At 42.2% G+C, this 15,188-nt stretch overlaps 1 pseudogene; it reads left to right on the plus strand.

Moving 5' to 3' along the window:
- Positions 1 to 1,708: 1,708 nt before the first annotated feature.
- On the plus strand, positions 1,709 to 1,826 carry LOC126261408 (5S ribosomal RNA; annotated as a pseudogene).
- The last annotated feature ends 13,362 nt before the right edge of the window (positions 1,827 to 15,188 follow it).

Here is a 15,188-nt window from a genome sequence, read left to right on the forward strand (position 1 = left end):
ATCTCTTGTGTGCATATTAACAGTATAAAGGCCACTCAGTTTGTGTAAGCCCTGAAAGTGATAGTGTTTTTCTGTACCTGTTATAATGTTGCAAATAGTTTGTGCTACTCCAACTGTTAGTTTCACTCTTACCGTAAACATATGAGTGTGTCAGAGTTCATTGCACTCGCGTGTGGCCAAGTCTAGGTTGTGTTTGTCCGTTATAGTTACTTATAACTATTTTCTTCAACGAGAATGTTAATCATTCTTTTGCCTAGTTAGGCTGGCGACCGTTTTCCATTATCAGTTAAACAGTGCAGATAGGCAAAATTTTGCTTGTTACTGTTCAAACATTTACGTAATTCTGACTTTCATTTCCGATAAGCCACCTCTGTTAGGTACAACACGGTCAACATAACAAAATTCCTCTCAGAGGGTAACACTGCTCTGTCACTTTATACCATAGTTGCTATAACAAAATAATTCTGTTTTGCGAACTGACTCCTACTTTAAGGTTATGGTATAACAGTAGCAGACAGGGAGTGTTAAACGTGGCTTTTCCGTGACAGGACTAATTGTTCTGTTGGGACATCGTATGTACTAAACCAAATTTGGTATTTCATAGTATAAGCTACGTAAAAACGCTGTTGGAGTGTTATAAGCTCACAATCACGGTGAAAAGTATCCCCAAAACAACTCAGGATACTTGCGGCTAACATTACACCCTCTACATACTGTGGGTTAAATGCCTCATTGCGTCGTTGGCGAACTCGGATCATTAAACCTGGGAAAGTGCTACCAGTAGTTAGGCTTGGTACCACACTGCATACTTCCAGTACAGTACTGTCTAGTTTCTGCGTCATTTGGTGCACTGAAGAAGAGCAGCTGTGTGGTTATGGCTGAGTCATCAACATACACCCTTACCAATAAACTCACGTGGTCGTACGAGCAGCGATTTGCTGCATTACAGGTATCACGAAATGAATAACCTAATTAACTGAAGTTATTAAACGAGAGTGGCCTTAGCACACGTGGAACATGGATGCAGCAGCTCAAACGATGATAAAACCAGGAAGTTCATCAAAGTATTGAAAAACGGTGGTCACTATAAAACCCTATTTATTACAGTTTCCTGAAAACTTCAATTTAAACACCAGCGCGGAAGGACAGGAACAGTTACGTTCATCAAATCATAACATAGGCTACAGTGGAACGAAGAAATCAGTATCTTCACAAAGATTGAGTAATGAGGTTAAAATGACTATGTTAAAGTCTACACAACATTTGGGGGCACAGTTAAATTCTTGGAAATTACACAGTGGTTGCCAAATGTTAATTAGACAGGAAAGAAACAACTACAGCGGGAATCATGCATGCACCTACTATTTTGATTGGTCATATGTTGAGACCAGGATTGCTATTGACTGAACTAGAATTAAAAATGTGAAAACCTAATGTCAACCTGAGTTCTTCACGTGCATTCCATAACTCTGTTTATAAAGGATGCAGGAACGCACAATACGTAGTGTTATTGATACTCGTGAGTGGCGGCGGTCGTAGCTAAAAGTTCTTAGTCATCTGGTCTGCACCAAAGGCTGCTCTCCCTCAGATACCGGAATCCAAGTACCTCTGTCGGCTGAAGCATCACTTGGCGTGCCTCCGATGGAAGTGATTTCCAAAGAGTGCTCCTAGTAAGAAGCAGAATTTTGGAATATATACTTTACCTTTTGCCAACGGCCTTGCCGCAGTGGCAATACCGGTTCCCGTCAGATCACCGAAGTTAAGTGCTGTCGGGCTGGGCTAGCACTTGTATGGGTGACCATCCGGACTGTCCAGCGCTGTTGCCAAGCGGAAAGCACTCAGTCCTTGTGAGGCAAACTGAGGAACTAATTGACTGAGAAGTAGCGGCTCCGGTCACGAAAACTGACAATGGCCGGGAGAGCGGTGTACTTTCATATCCAGCTGGGAATTAATTTGGATTAAGGTTATTAATTTAATGGAATTTGTTTGTCTGACATGGCAGTTTAGATAAAAACGAACGACGCATAACACAGCTTTGTTACTTTTTGTGGATTACGCAGATCAAAATATCTTTCGCAAACAGCTCGCTTCTCAATGGTCGATCAGAAACTGTTTGAGGCGAAACATCATTCAGTGACATCAGCACACTCCGTTACGATACCTACCGGTTGACATTGATAAAATGGCACTTTGGGATTTAAATCATTGCCAAGTCGATGTATACTGAGGCGATAAAGTTATGAGGTACCTCGTAATACCGTGTCGTACCTCTTTTTGCCCAGCACAGTGAAGCGGTTTGACGTAGCATGGACTCAACAAGTCATTGAAACTAATCTGCAGAAATATTGAGCCGTTCAGCTTCTATAGCCGTACATAATTGCGAAAATGTTGAAGGTGCAGGATTTTGTGCACGACCTGACCTCTCTATTATCTCACATAAATTTCCGGTCGCTCTGGGTGGCCAAATCATTCACTCGAGTTGTCCAGAATATTCATCAAACCAGTCGCGAACAGTTGTGGTCCAATGTCACGACGCATTGGCATGCATAAAAATTCCTTCGTTGTTTGGTAACATGGCTCAAATGGCTCTGAGCACTACGGGACTTAACATCTATGGTCATCAGTCCCCTAGAACTTAAAACTACTTAAACCTAACTATCCTAAGGACATCACACAACACCCAGTCATCACGTGGTAACATGAAGTCTACGAATAACTGCAAAAGATCCCCAATTAGCCGAACATAGCCATTTCCAGTTATTCATCGGTTCAGTTGTACCAGAGGACCCAGTCCGTCCTTGTGTACACAGCTCACACCATTATTGAGCCACCATCAGCTAACACTGTTTTGTTTACAAACTAGGTCCATGGTTCCGTGGGTCCCGTGCCGCACCCGAAACCTACCATCAGCTCTTACCAATCGAAATCGGGCTTCATCTGATCAGGCCACGTTTTTCGGTCTTCTAGGATCCTATTAATATGGTCAGGCACGGATAAGTTCGTCGTACGTCCCAAATTAAATCTTATGCGGTTATTTCACTTACTTGTCTAGTAGCACTGACAGCTCTACATCAGCGCCGTTGCTGTCACACGTCAAAAAAAAAAAAAAAAGCCGTCGGCCAGTGCGTTCTTCGTGGTGAGAGGTAATGCCCGAAATTTGATATTCTCGGCACTCTCTTGACGCTACGGATCTCAGAATATTGAACAATTTCCGAATTCTCTGCAAACTCTTGACACTGTGGATCTCGGAATAATGAGTTCCCTAACGATTTCCGAAACGGAATGTCCCGTGCGTCTACCTCCAACTACCATTCCGCGATCTGTTGATTCCCGTCGTTCAGCCATAATGACGTCGGAAACCTTTTCACATGTATCAACTGAGTACAAATGACAGCTCCGCCAATGTACTGCCCTTTAATACATTGTGTACCTGATTCTACCGCCTTCTGCGTATGTACAGTCGCTGACAGAATTGACGAGATCCCTTGCCTACTCGTTACGCTCAATTGCAAAGCTTTTCTGTCTGGTACACAGCATAAAAGGCTAGGAGACACAGTGCCATTAACATACAATCACATGTGTAAGTAGTAAACCTTGCACGAAACGAAAGCTGAGAAGAAACCAGTACCTACGACGTTCAGCCAAAAAACAACTCACTCATGGTTTTTTTCTGCAGTGGACATCGCAAATGGATATTCAGACTGCTTTTGCACATTTCACCAAAGTGTTATACACTAAGACATTACACTTTTAACCATCCCTTTTGTCGTAGTTTCGGTGAATGAAGACAATAATAAAAAGTTAGATGCTACACTCTTGGGAACCTTATTATGACAGTTCTGACACATAAGTATGGAAAAGGTGCTTACATAGCACGGAATTACGTGAATGGGATGATGGAAAGAAATTATGGCCCTCTTAAAGCACCCTTGATTACACCAGATCGAGTCGACAGAAATTTAGTGTGAGCTGCACTGGCATACATGCTGGAGCCACCTTAACGACACTTATTTGTTGACGGGAGAACCAATCGGGGTCTTTTTCTGCACCCTTTGTTACTAATCGTTAAGGGCCACACTACACGACGAAGTTCGGCCAGGCCTGGCGAAAGTTTCCGCCCCTCAGCTTTGTCAGTCGATAGAATGGTGACAATTTTTTAGCGTGGCGGATTGATGGTGGCTTTCTCCAGAGTGGAGATATCATTCTAATGGTCTCGTCCACTGGTCTTAACACATTATATTGATGTGGCAACTAAAATATTTGTGTAAATCTAACAAATGTAAATAAACTGTGTTCGAACAACCGATATAGTTTCCTCTACAGAAACGTAATTAATGTAATAAGCTACCAGGTATCATGTATCGATCTCGAAACAAGCGTCCTAACGGTACCCAAACAAAAAGAAAGCATCGAATTGAATAGTAGAGTGGTTATTGCGATATTTATGTAGGGTCTCCAGCTGGAACATATCGTCATCTGAACACAATATTTCAGTGGTCCACCGGGCCGCATCTTCACGTGGGTAGGCCGTCGCACTAACACGCCGAACTGAAATCAAAAACGCCGCGGTTACTCTTTTATACACCGACCGTGGGTCTACCGAGCGTATGTGAACATACAGGGTGTTTCAAAAATGACCGGTATATTTGAAACGGCAATAAAAACTAAACGAGCAGCGATAGAAATACACCGTTTGTTGCAATATGCTTGGGACAACAGTACATTTTCATGCGGACAAACTTTCTAAATTACAGTGGTTACAATTGTCAACAACAGATGGCGCTGCAAGTGATGTGAAAGATATAGAAGACAACGCAGTCTGTGGGTGCGCCATTCTGTACGTCGTCTTTCTGCTGTAAGCGTGTGCTGTTCACAACGTGCAAGTGTGCTGTGGACAACATGGTTTATTCCTTAGAACAGAGGATTTTTCTGGTGTTGGAATTCTGGAGTTGGAATTGTTGCAACAAGACGAAGTTTTCAACGGAGGTTTAATGTAACCAAAGGACCGAAAAGCGATACAATAAAGGATCTGTTTGAAAAATTTCAACGGACTGGGAACGTGACGGATGAACGTGCTGGAAAGGTAGGGCGACCGCGTACGGCAACCACAGAGGGCAACGCGCAGCTAGTGCAGCAGGTGATCCAACAACGGCCTCGGGTTTCCGTTCGCCGTGTTGCAGCTGCGGTCCAAATGACGCCAACGTCCACGTATCGTCTCATGCGCCAGAGTTTACACCTCTATCCACACAAAATTCAAACGCGGCAACCCCTCAGCGCCGCTACCATTGCTGCACGAGAGACATTCGCTAACGATATAGTGCACAGGATTGATGACGGCGATATGCATGTGGGCAGCATTTGGTTTACTGACGAAGCTTATTTTTACCTGGACGGCTTCGTCAATAAACAGAAGTGGCGCATATGGGGAACCGAAAAGCCCCATGTTGCAGTCCCATCGTCCCTGCATCCTCAAAAAGTACTGGTCTGGGCCGCCATTTCTTCCAAAGGAATCATTGGCCCATTTTTCAGATCCGAAACGATTACTGCATCACGCTATCTGGACATTCTTCGTGAATTTGTGGCGGTACAAACTGCCTTAGACGACACTGCGAACACCTCGTGGTTTATGCAAGATGGTGCCCGGCCACAGCGCACGGCCGACGTCTTTAATTTCCTGAATGAATATTTCGATGATCGTGTGATTGCTTTGGGCTATCCGAAACATACAGGAGGCGGCGTGGATTGGCCTCCCTATTCACCAGACATGAACCCCTGTGACTTCTTTCTGTGGGGACACTTGAAAGACCAGGTGTACCGCCAGAATCCAGAAACAATTGAACAGCTGAAGCAGTACATCTCATCTGCATGTGAAGCCATTCCGCCAGACACGTTGTCAAAGGTTTCGGGTAATTTCATTCAGAGACTACGCCATGTTATTGCTACGCAAGGTGGATATGTGGAAAATATCGTACTATAGAGTTTCCCAGACCGCAGCGCCATCTGTTGTTGAAAATTGTAACTACTGTAATTTCGAAAGTTTGTCTGCCTGAAAATGTACTGTTGTCCCAAGCATATTGCAACAAACGGGGTATTTCTATCGCTGCTCGTTTAGTTTTTATTGCCGTTTCAAATATACCGGTCATTTTTGAAACACCCTGTAAATGCCCTCTACCGCAATGCAAAACAGCGCTGCGGTGGTGAAAGCTCGCGGAAACGACAGATCGATATGAAACACAGTTGACTGCTTTTGATGGCGGTAGCAAAGACCATTGTTTCTGAATGTCAAACAAAATAGGATTCCAGCTAGTACTTAAAGGATTCCCCAAATCTCTGTTTATAATATTTTCAGGTAGCCGGATTTCAGTGGCTTCTTCCACTACACAGTCCTTATACCGCAATGTAGGGTCAACCACTTGCGTCTCATCGTATAACATTTTATGTACTTCAGAAAGACAAGGTTCCGCCAGTGTAGCTTTTTCCGGCTGAAATAAACGCGTGTACCGACGATGCTTCACGCATAGATATTGGACCGTACGAATCGTTTGTCCAATATAGACTTTCCCGCAATGACAGGTAATCTTGTAGACCCGGTCTTTTTCAAACCCAAATCATCCTTCACTAATCCCAGCAGAGCTCTGGTCTTTGCTGGTGGACGGAACACACTATCAATATCAAAGTTCTTTAAAATTCTTTCTATTTTGAAGATATGCTTCCCATAAAAGGTAGGAATGCCACCGATTTGCTTATATCTTCTGTTGGTTCCCGCGAAGAATTTGACTGTCAGTGTAACCATTCTGATCGAACACAGCTTTTAGGTGATCCAGTTCTTGTGTCATACTGCTCGTAACTGCATCTGAGACGCCGTAACCCCATTTTACCAATGCACGCAGGACCTCATTGCGTTGGTATGATGGATGACAACTAGATGCATGAAGATATCGGTCGATATTCGTGGGCTTACGGTAAACACTATGTCCTAATGTTCCATCATAGCCCCTGTAGACCAAGACATCTAAAAACGGAAGTTTTCCATGCTTTCCAACCTCCATCGTCAAATTAGTATTGGGATGCAGTATATTAAAATGATATAGGAAACGATTCAGAGCATCCCTCATATGTGGTCATATCATAAACGAATCGTCGGCGTATCTCGAGTGCGACGGCCTACTCATCTGTAGATGGTGGCCAGGTGGACAGCCAAAGTGTTGTGTCCAGGTGACGATATGTTCTGGATGGAGACCCGACATGAATATCACAAATTACGGCGCCTGGAAAGTTTGAAAGTTTACTGAGCCACATCTAGAGTGTTTATTAACAATAGCGTGTCTTAAGTGCACATATTATAGACCATTACTCGAAATACAGTGTCAGATGTAAGCCCACTTCTTGTTTATAATTCCTTTACAACACTAGACATTTCTGCAATAGATTGTGAACCGTAACAGCTGCAGGTAATTTATCCAAAGTCAGTACCTTATAAAAATAAAGAACGATCATCTATTGAGGCTTATTGCTAGCAAACAAGATAATTTCATACAAAAACTCTGAGCACCGAGTGTTGCTAAAAGATAATGTTATTTATTAAGTCTGATCGGCTGACATGCCACTGGTCAGCAAATACCGGGTCGTGTACCCTCTTTGCCACATTCTCCTTGCATTTTTACGTACATCGCATTTTTTCCACTCAAAAAACCAACTCATGTAAAATTTTCATAATAACGAGTATCATAAACATTATAACGAAAATATTGCTGTCGTTCAGTCACGTTGAATAAACTTCAAAAGTTTACGTAGCAAGAAAACAAAAACATGCAAGAGAGAACAGATTAGCAACTAACAAATTTCTCAAAACCATCCTATCAAAAAAAAAAAAATTATGATGGTTTTTATTTCTTTTTTTTTCTTTTTTTAAGATTAACACAAATACTACGTTTTGTATGTAAGCAACATTAAGAAGACTTCCTCATTCTCCCCTGTCATCATCCAATCCAATCCGACAAGGAGAGGGTCTGACATATGGGTCACCGCTTTTGGTAAAGCTTTGCAAGGAAATTGTATATTGAAAATTAAGAGACATGTGTTTCGGCTCTTTGCCAAACACTCACTAGTTATTTTAAAAATCGAGGTCAAAGCTAAAGACTGAAAGTGTTGTTTTCATGCTGCAGCTTGGTTACACGTAATTCTTCTTGTATAGGAATGCTATGCCGGCAGTTGACTGATGCCGGCACGGTAGCTCAGCATATTCCGTCAGAGGGCTGATTGCCCCCAGTAACAGACAAAAAAAAAACTGAGTGAAGTATTCAGCGGTCAAGTGAAAGGGGTATCAATTGACATCTGCCCAGAACAAACAACGAATACAGTAACGATAAAAGTGGAAATAAAGTAGTTCTGCATGGGTGTTAATCCGATGGCGGCACGAGTTGTTGGTTCTAACCACGATTGATACCAGGGCACTCAAATATTCTTTTTTTCCGTTTCACTTAATGGAAATGAAAATGGCTACATTAAAGTCTTTAATGAAATTTGAAGAAAATCTTACACATTAAGCCTGCCACACTGTCAATTCAGTAGGCTATTTCAATGACCATAGTTGTCCATTCTGCTGCGAATATCAAGCTACGTCGTTATGAAAACATCTCTGAAGAGATCCAAATCGACCGTCAACGATACGAATTAGAGTTTTGTTCGTCAAATAGCACCCATATGCAAGGGGAAAAGTTAAGAAATTAACATAATGATAAAAATGCAGTATTTTGTACTCATGGTAGCTTCGAATACGGGAAGTTTTGCTAGTTTAAATCTAACGAACAGCTTAAATATCACTTTCAATTAGCGTTAGGTTCTCCACGAGTCCATGTGTGGTCCTCAGAATGTGCGGTGAGCCTGCCGTGCAATAGATCATGCACTTCAACGTAGCCACATTGTTTATCGCACACATTTCCTATGAAGAATAAGAAAAAACAGTGAAACAGCGTTAGTAATTTTGGCTTGATTAGTGTAGTAAAAAAGTCATCGTATCAAAACGTGTCATCTGTCCGTGTTGCTATCAAGTGTGAAATGCAAATAGTAGACTTTTTGTGAGGCATTACTCAGTAACAGTCAAGCACCTTCTACTATCCAAAGCAATGAGTGGTAGCGGACGCTACCGTCAAGGAGTAAGGAATGCAGCTCCGCCAGTGCAATGTATGCCGGGAGACAGTAAATGGGCCCTTGATAGTTGTCGCGTCAGAGGCAGACAGTCTGGCGAGAAATCTGTTGCAAAAATAATACTGGCGGGAACTGTTATTGCTGCTGAGTCAGAAAGTGTACTACATTGTAGCTGCGCTATCATTACGCTCATGACATGAGCATTCAGATGAAGGACGCTAAAGAAAAAAAATGTAAACTCGGAATGGTTTCGACTCTATGACCCTGAATTCGCATCTTACGAGTTTTATCAAAGGCGTAGAAAATACGACCGACTCGAAATGAAGACACGACCTGCACCACGAAATACCGCAGCCTACTACAGTATTTCTAGATTGTGCAGATAGCCGGACTTACAGAATTATCAGTGCAGCCAGTTTATTGTCCCATCCCGCGTTCGGCGGCGGCTTAGACTTTGCGGTGGCCCCCCGCCAGTCATGTTCTGTGTCCAAAAGTATACTGTGTATCGCAGGCAAAGTTCTGAATTTTTCAATGGCTGGCTATGAAACCCTTTGCACTGATATGTAAGCATAACATTTACGGTTTTTGCAGGCACGATCCATTACAGCTATGCGCATAAGATGCCTGTCATCTCGACTGCTAGTGATACGAGGCCATTGGGATCGAGCATGGCGTTCCGCATTACCCTCCTGAACCGACCGATTACATATTCTGCTGACAGTCATTGGATCTCGACCAATGCGAGCAGCAATGTCGCGATACGATAAACTGCAATCGCGATAGGCTACAATCCGACCTTTATCAAAGTCGGAAACGTGATGGTACGCATATCTCCTCCTTACACGAGGCATCACAAGAACGTTTCACCAGGCAACGCCGGTCAACTGCTGTTTGTGTATGAGAAATCGGTTGGAAACTTTCCTCATGTCAGCCGGCCGGGGTGGCCGAGCGGCTATAGGCGCTTCAGTCCGGAACTGTGCGACCGCTGCGGTCGCAGGTTCGAATCCTGTCTCGGACATGGATGTGTGTTACGACCTTAGGTTAGTTAGGTTTAAGCAGTTCTAAGTTCTAGGGGGCTGATGACCTCAGATGTTAAGTCCCATTGTGTTCAGAGCCATTTTTTTCGTCATCTCAGCACGTTGTAGGTGTCGCCACCGGCGCCAACCTTGTATGAATTCTCTGGAAAGCTAATCATTCGCATATCACAGCATCTTTTTCCTGTCGGTTAAATTTCGCGTCTGTAGCACGTCATATTCGTGGTGTAGCCGTTTTAATGGCCAGTAGTGTATTTTACTGATGAGATAGTCGGACGTATCTCTGCTCATCCTCATATATTCGAATAATTTGTTTTGTGACCTTCATAGGTGATTATATAAATAATTATGGAATTCTCCCTGAAGTTTCCTGCCTTTCTAAATTCGATACGCAGCACTCCTTTATCGCTTTACTTTCCTAACGAAGGCGGATTCTGTTGTAGTGTTTAAAATTCTTCTGGGTACTATGCCACGTCATTGCTAAAAACTAACAGCAATAATAAAGTAAAACCGACGTTTCGGCTGAATTGCAACGGCCTTCCTCAGAGCACGACTGATTTGCAGCTTGGGGATAGGTGCTTCTATTTATTACAGACTATCGATATCTGACGTCACAGTTGTAAAACTTTTCATTGGCCCTCTAATATGATAGGCTAGTAATGACGTAAGGGAAGATGGAAGGAAAGAGGCTATTCGTGGATGTCCGTGTTGTCAACGATTGGTAGCTGTCCGCCAATCAGCGTTCGGCTTCTGGTCAGCAAGTTTCCCTCCTCATGCGCGCGGAAGTGGACTGACAGTTGCTCTACAGCTTTTTGTGTAGATACGCCCGTGTCCGTTGTAGCTTCTGCCCCGTGACCGCTCGCGGCCCGTTGGACTGGGATGGCTAATTCTGTTGCCTCCCACTTGAGCTACAATATTCTACGATTTAAGGGCACCGTCTTATAGAAACGGCGAGTCGGCTGTAGTAGCCATCTTGTAGAGGGAGATTGTCGCTCGCACGCAGGGTACCCGAGCGTATCGCCAGGTGCTGCATCTTGTTGCACAAATAGACACCGCGTGCTGTTGGACGCTTTTGACACCTACGTAGGACGCGGCTTTTAAGAACAAACTGTGACACACGACAACATGGAAGACAGCGATAAAGAAGATTTCCGTCTTACACGGTAACCGGCTGCAGCTAAAATTCATGGAAGGTTATAACGCATGATGTCATAATATATGAACACATTTCTGTGAACTCAACAGATTTTTTTATGAATAGATAGGTCTCTCTGGGTCATTGCATTCGTGGGAAATGTAACACCGACTTACAGTAGAATGAACACATCGACATACCGTACTAATTAAGATCTTTCTTGTGCAGTTCCAAAACACTTCTTGCCCTAAGTTTTTCGCAACGTTACTCAGTTCTTATGGCATGTGGCTTTCAACTATAGAGAAATTTTCATTAACGAGACAGAATACCATGACAAAAATGTCCATGTAAAAAATTTGGATTCGTACCTGTTTCAGAGATTCAGCGTTTGTAGACACAGCAGAATATCTCTGTCTTTACGAATTTAAAGCGAGAGATGTCTTCATTCACAGTATTTCATAAATTATTTGGTTAATGCTGCGAATCTAAGAGGACTCAGGATTTCACATTCTCAAACTCTCAGCCAGCGGACTCTGCACGATTAACTTTTAACTCATTGAATTTTCATTAATAAGGAGGAGTGCGAGAGGAGGCGAGCTTCCCCTCAACGATTGAAACGTCATTCAGCATATATAAAGTTCATGACTGTGACGTCCAGTGCTTTTGGTTCTGGAGCAGTAGAGGTTCAGTGGTAAGCATTCTGTCAATGCATGCGACGTTGACGTTCTGAGTTCAAATCATGCAGCTTTTTCAGTGCGCATTTGTTGGACCTAACAAATTAAGTCTACTATTGTGTCTGATATTAATAAATACATACTACGTGTGCCCTGATGACTTTGTTTAAGGGTATTCTTTATGTAGAAATATGATCTGTCCATGGAACATATTCACATCATGATTCCTAGAACCTCTGTTATCTTTTCTCGCTGGAAGTGGTGATCTGCTTAGCTTCTAACTCAGTGCAGTCAAAATATAAGGCCACTTATGTTACATATTTGATGCTCGTAAACTCAGGTCATCTGCAACTAAGGCATTTGATTGTGTTGATCACAAAATATTGCTCCAGAAGTTGGACCATTACGGAATACGGGGAGTAGCTCACAATTGGTTCACCTCTTACTTTAGTATCAGGCAGCAAAAGGTCATTTTTCACAATGTTGATAACGGCTGTGATGTGGGGTCTGAGTGGGCTACTGTCAAGTGGGGGTGCCCCAGGGATCAGTGTTGGGGCCACTTCTGTTCGATATTTATATAAATGATATGCCCTCTAGTATTACAGGTAACTCTAAAATATTTCTGTTTGCTGATGAGACTAGCTTGGTAGTAAAGGATATTGTGTTTAACATTGGCTCGGTTTCAAATAGTGCAGTACATGACCTCAGTTCATGGCTTGTAGAAAATAAACTAACGCTAAATCACAGTAAGACTCAGTTTTTACAGTTTCTAACACACAATTCAACAAAACCTGACATTTTAATTTCACAGAACGGGCATATGATTAGTGAAACTGAACAGTTCAAATTTCTAGTTGTTCATATAGATCGTAAGCTGTCATGGAAAGCCCACGTTCAGGATCTTGTTCAAAGACTTAATACTGGCATTTTTGCTATTCGAACGGTATCTGAAGTGAGTGATCGTTCGACACGAAAATTAGTCTACTTTTCTTATTTTCATTCACTATCGTCGTATGGTATTATATTTTGGGGTAACACATCCCATTCTAAAAGGAAATTTTTGGCTCAGAAACGGGCGGTTCGAGCAATAAGTGAGGTTAGTTCACGAACCTCTTGTCGACCTCTGTTCACGAGTCTGGGTATCTTGACATTGGCCTCCCAATACGTATATTCCTTATTGTCGTTTCTTATTACCATTATTAATTTATTCCCAAGAATAAGCAAGTTTCACGCGGTTAATACTCGGCAGAAATCAAACCTGCATTCGGATCGGACTTACTTAACTCTTGTGAAAAAAGGTGTGCAGCATACTGCTGCATCCATTTTCAATAAGCTGTCACTCGAATTCAAAAATCTTAGCAGTAATCCACGCGCTTTAAAATCGAATCTGAAAAGTTTCCTGATGGGTCACTGCTTCTATTATGTCGAGGAGTTCCTTGAAAAATTAAGCTGATTATTATTGTATTGCTGATAGTGTTGACTTAAACATATGAACGGACTTTTTTGAGGTTCATGAACAATTATTTTTTTCTGTTACTACGTTTATGTTGTATTGCATGTACTGACACGTTCCATGAACTTAGGAGATTTACTCCTCAATTTGGTCCTACGGAACTTGACGAGTAAATAAAAATAAATAAAAATCTGATTTTCCATTGGCAGTGGGGAGTGTAGTAAGAACATAACCTCATCCAGCGTCTGAGAAGTAGATTTTTGTTTGTCGTCAAGCAGTTCGCTCAGTGATTATCTGAGTCATTACATAACGTGACATATGTATTTCTGAATATCAACTATACGAATAGCAAATTTTGTGACGGACAAGGGTGCACACTAAAAAATAAACCTGCTGGGAGACGGGCTCGATCCTAGGACCTCGTTTTGCGCAGCAGCATGTTTACACTTGCGCCACCAATCTCCAACTATAAACTGAACATATTATGTATTACGAACAGCATCGACAATGTCTCAATGTGGCCGTAAATGTCATTACATGCTTCTGTCTATTTTTAATTTACGCCATGAACTTGACTTAAGTTTAAAAATTGATTGAATGGGTGAATAAATTTACTACCCTTATAATGTAAGAAGATTAGCATTGGCGATTTTCGATAGTTTACGAGAAAGTAGTATTTATGAAGGAGTGACATACGCCATATGGAAATTACACACCCTTTCATCAGAGACAGGGGGCCGCACTTCTGATTTCGAGCTAGTAACTAAGTCTCATCGCAGAATTAAACTGCCATACTTCATCTGCTTTCGAAGAAGAATTAGTGTTGACTTCTATATTCAGGGTATCAGGGTAGGAATCATTAACCATCTCATATTTCCTTCATTTTTAGGGTTTCGCACTTCAGTCGATAGAAACGGATCCCTTATGGGATTATTTTGTCGTCCGTTTGCCTGTCTGCCTTCCTGCCAGTCTATCTGTGTCCGATTCTTAAGACCCCTTTCCCTCAGAAACAGGTAAAGCTGACAAACTGAAATTTATTTGACACACTGAGGTCTACGGTCCGCTGACAATCTAAGAAATTTTAGCTTCTAACTCAGTGCAGTCAAAATATAAGGTCATTTATGTTACATATTTGATACTCGTAAACTCTAGAAAGACCTATTGGATACTGCCCTGTCGCCTAGAATTATGAAATCTGATCACTAGTAAGGTTTCACAGTAAAAGTAAAGGAAAAACTCCGAAAACTACTAATTTGCCATTATACCGCATAAAAAATGTTTGCCGTTTATTGTCAGACTGTCTTTCCGTCTGCAGAGACGCTTTTCTCTTAGGAACAAACGGAAGTATCAAATTAAAATTTATGTAAAATGCTGAGGTATACCGTCCCTTGGCGAGGTAAATAATTTAAGCTTCTAAGGCCATGCAATCGACATACATGGCCAAATATATAACATATTTTGATATTCTCAATCTCACATTTCAAACACGCAGACTTTCTTTTTTATACCACGTCGGTTCTGGTGGTCTAGCGATAAAAAGCGTGGTGGGATTCGGGGATCGCTGGAACTAATCTTTGTCGACACACGAAAATGTTTACTCTCCGTTTTAACCTAGTCTTCACTTCTCAATTATGTAAGAAGTTGACAGAAACAACACGTTGTTCGTGTGCTACAGGTCCCCCTTCCCCAGCTGGCTAACTAGGATGTCGTAAGAACGTGTAAGTCTCCAAAGTGGCGTCCTATAG

The sequence above is a fragment of the Schistocerca nitens genome, chromosome 5 (assembly GCF_023898315.1).
Source record: "Schistocerca nitens isolate TAMUIC-IGC-003100 chromosome 5, iqSchNite1.1, whole genome shotgun sequence".
Classification (NCBI taxonomy): domain Eukaryota; kingdom Metazoa; phylum Arthropoda; class Insecta; order Orthoptera; family Acrididae; genus Schistocerca; species Schistocerca nitens.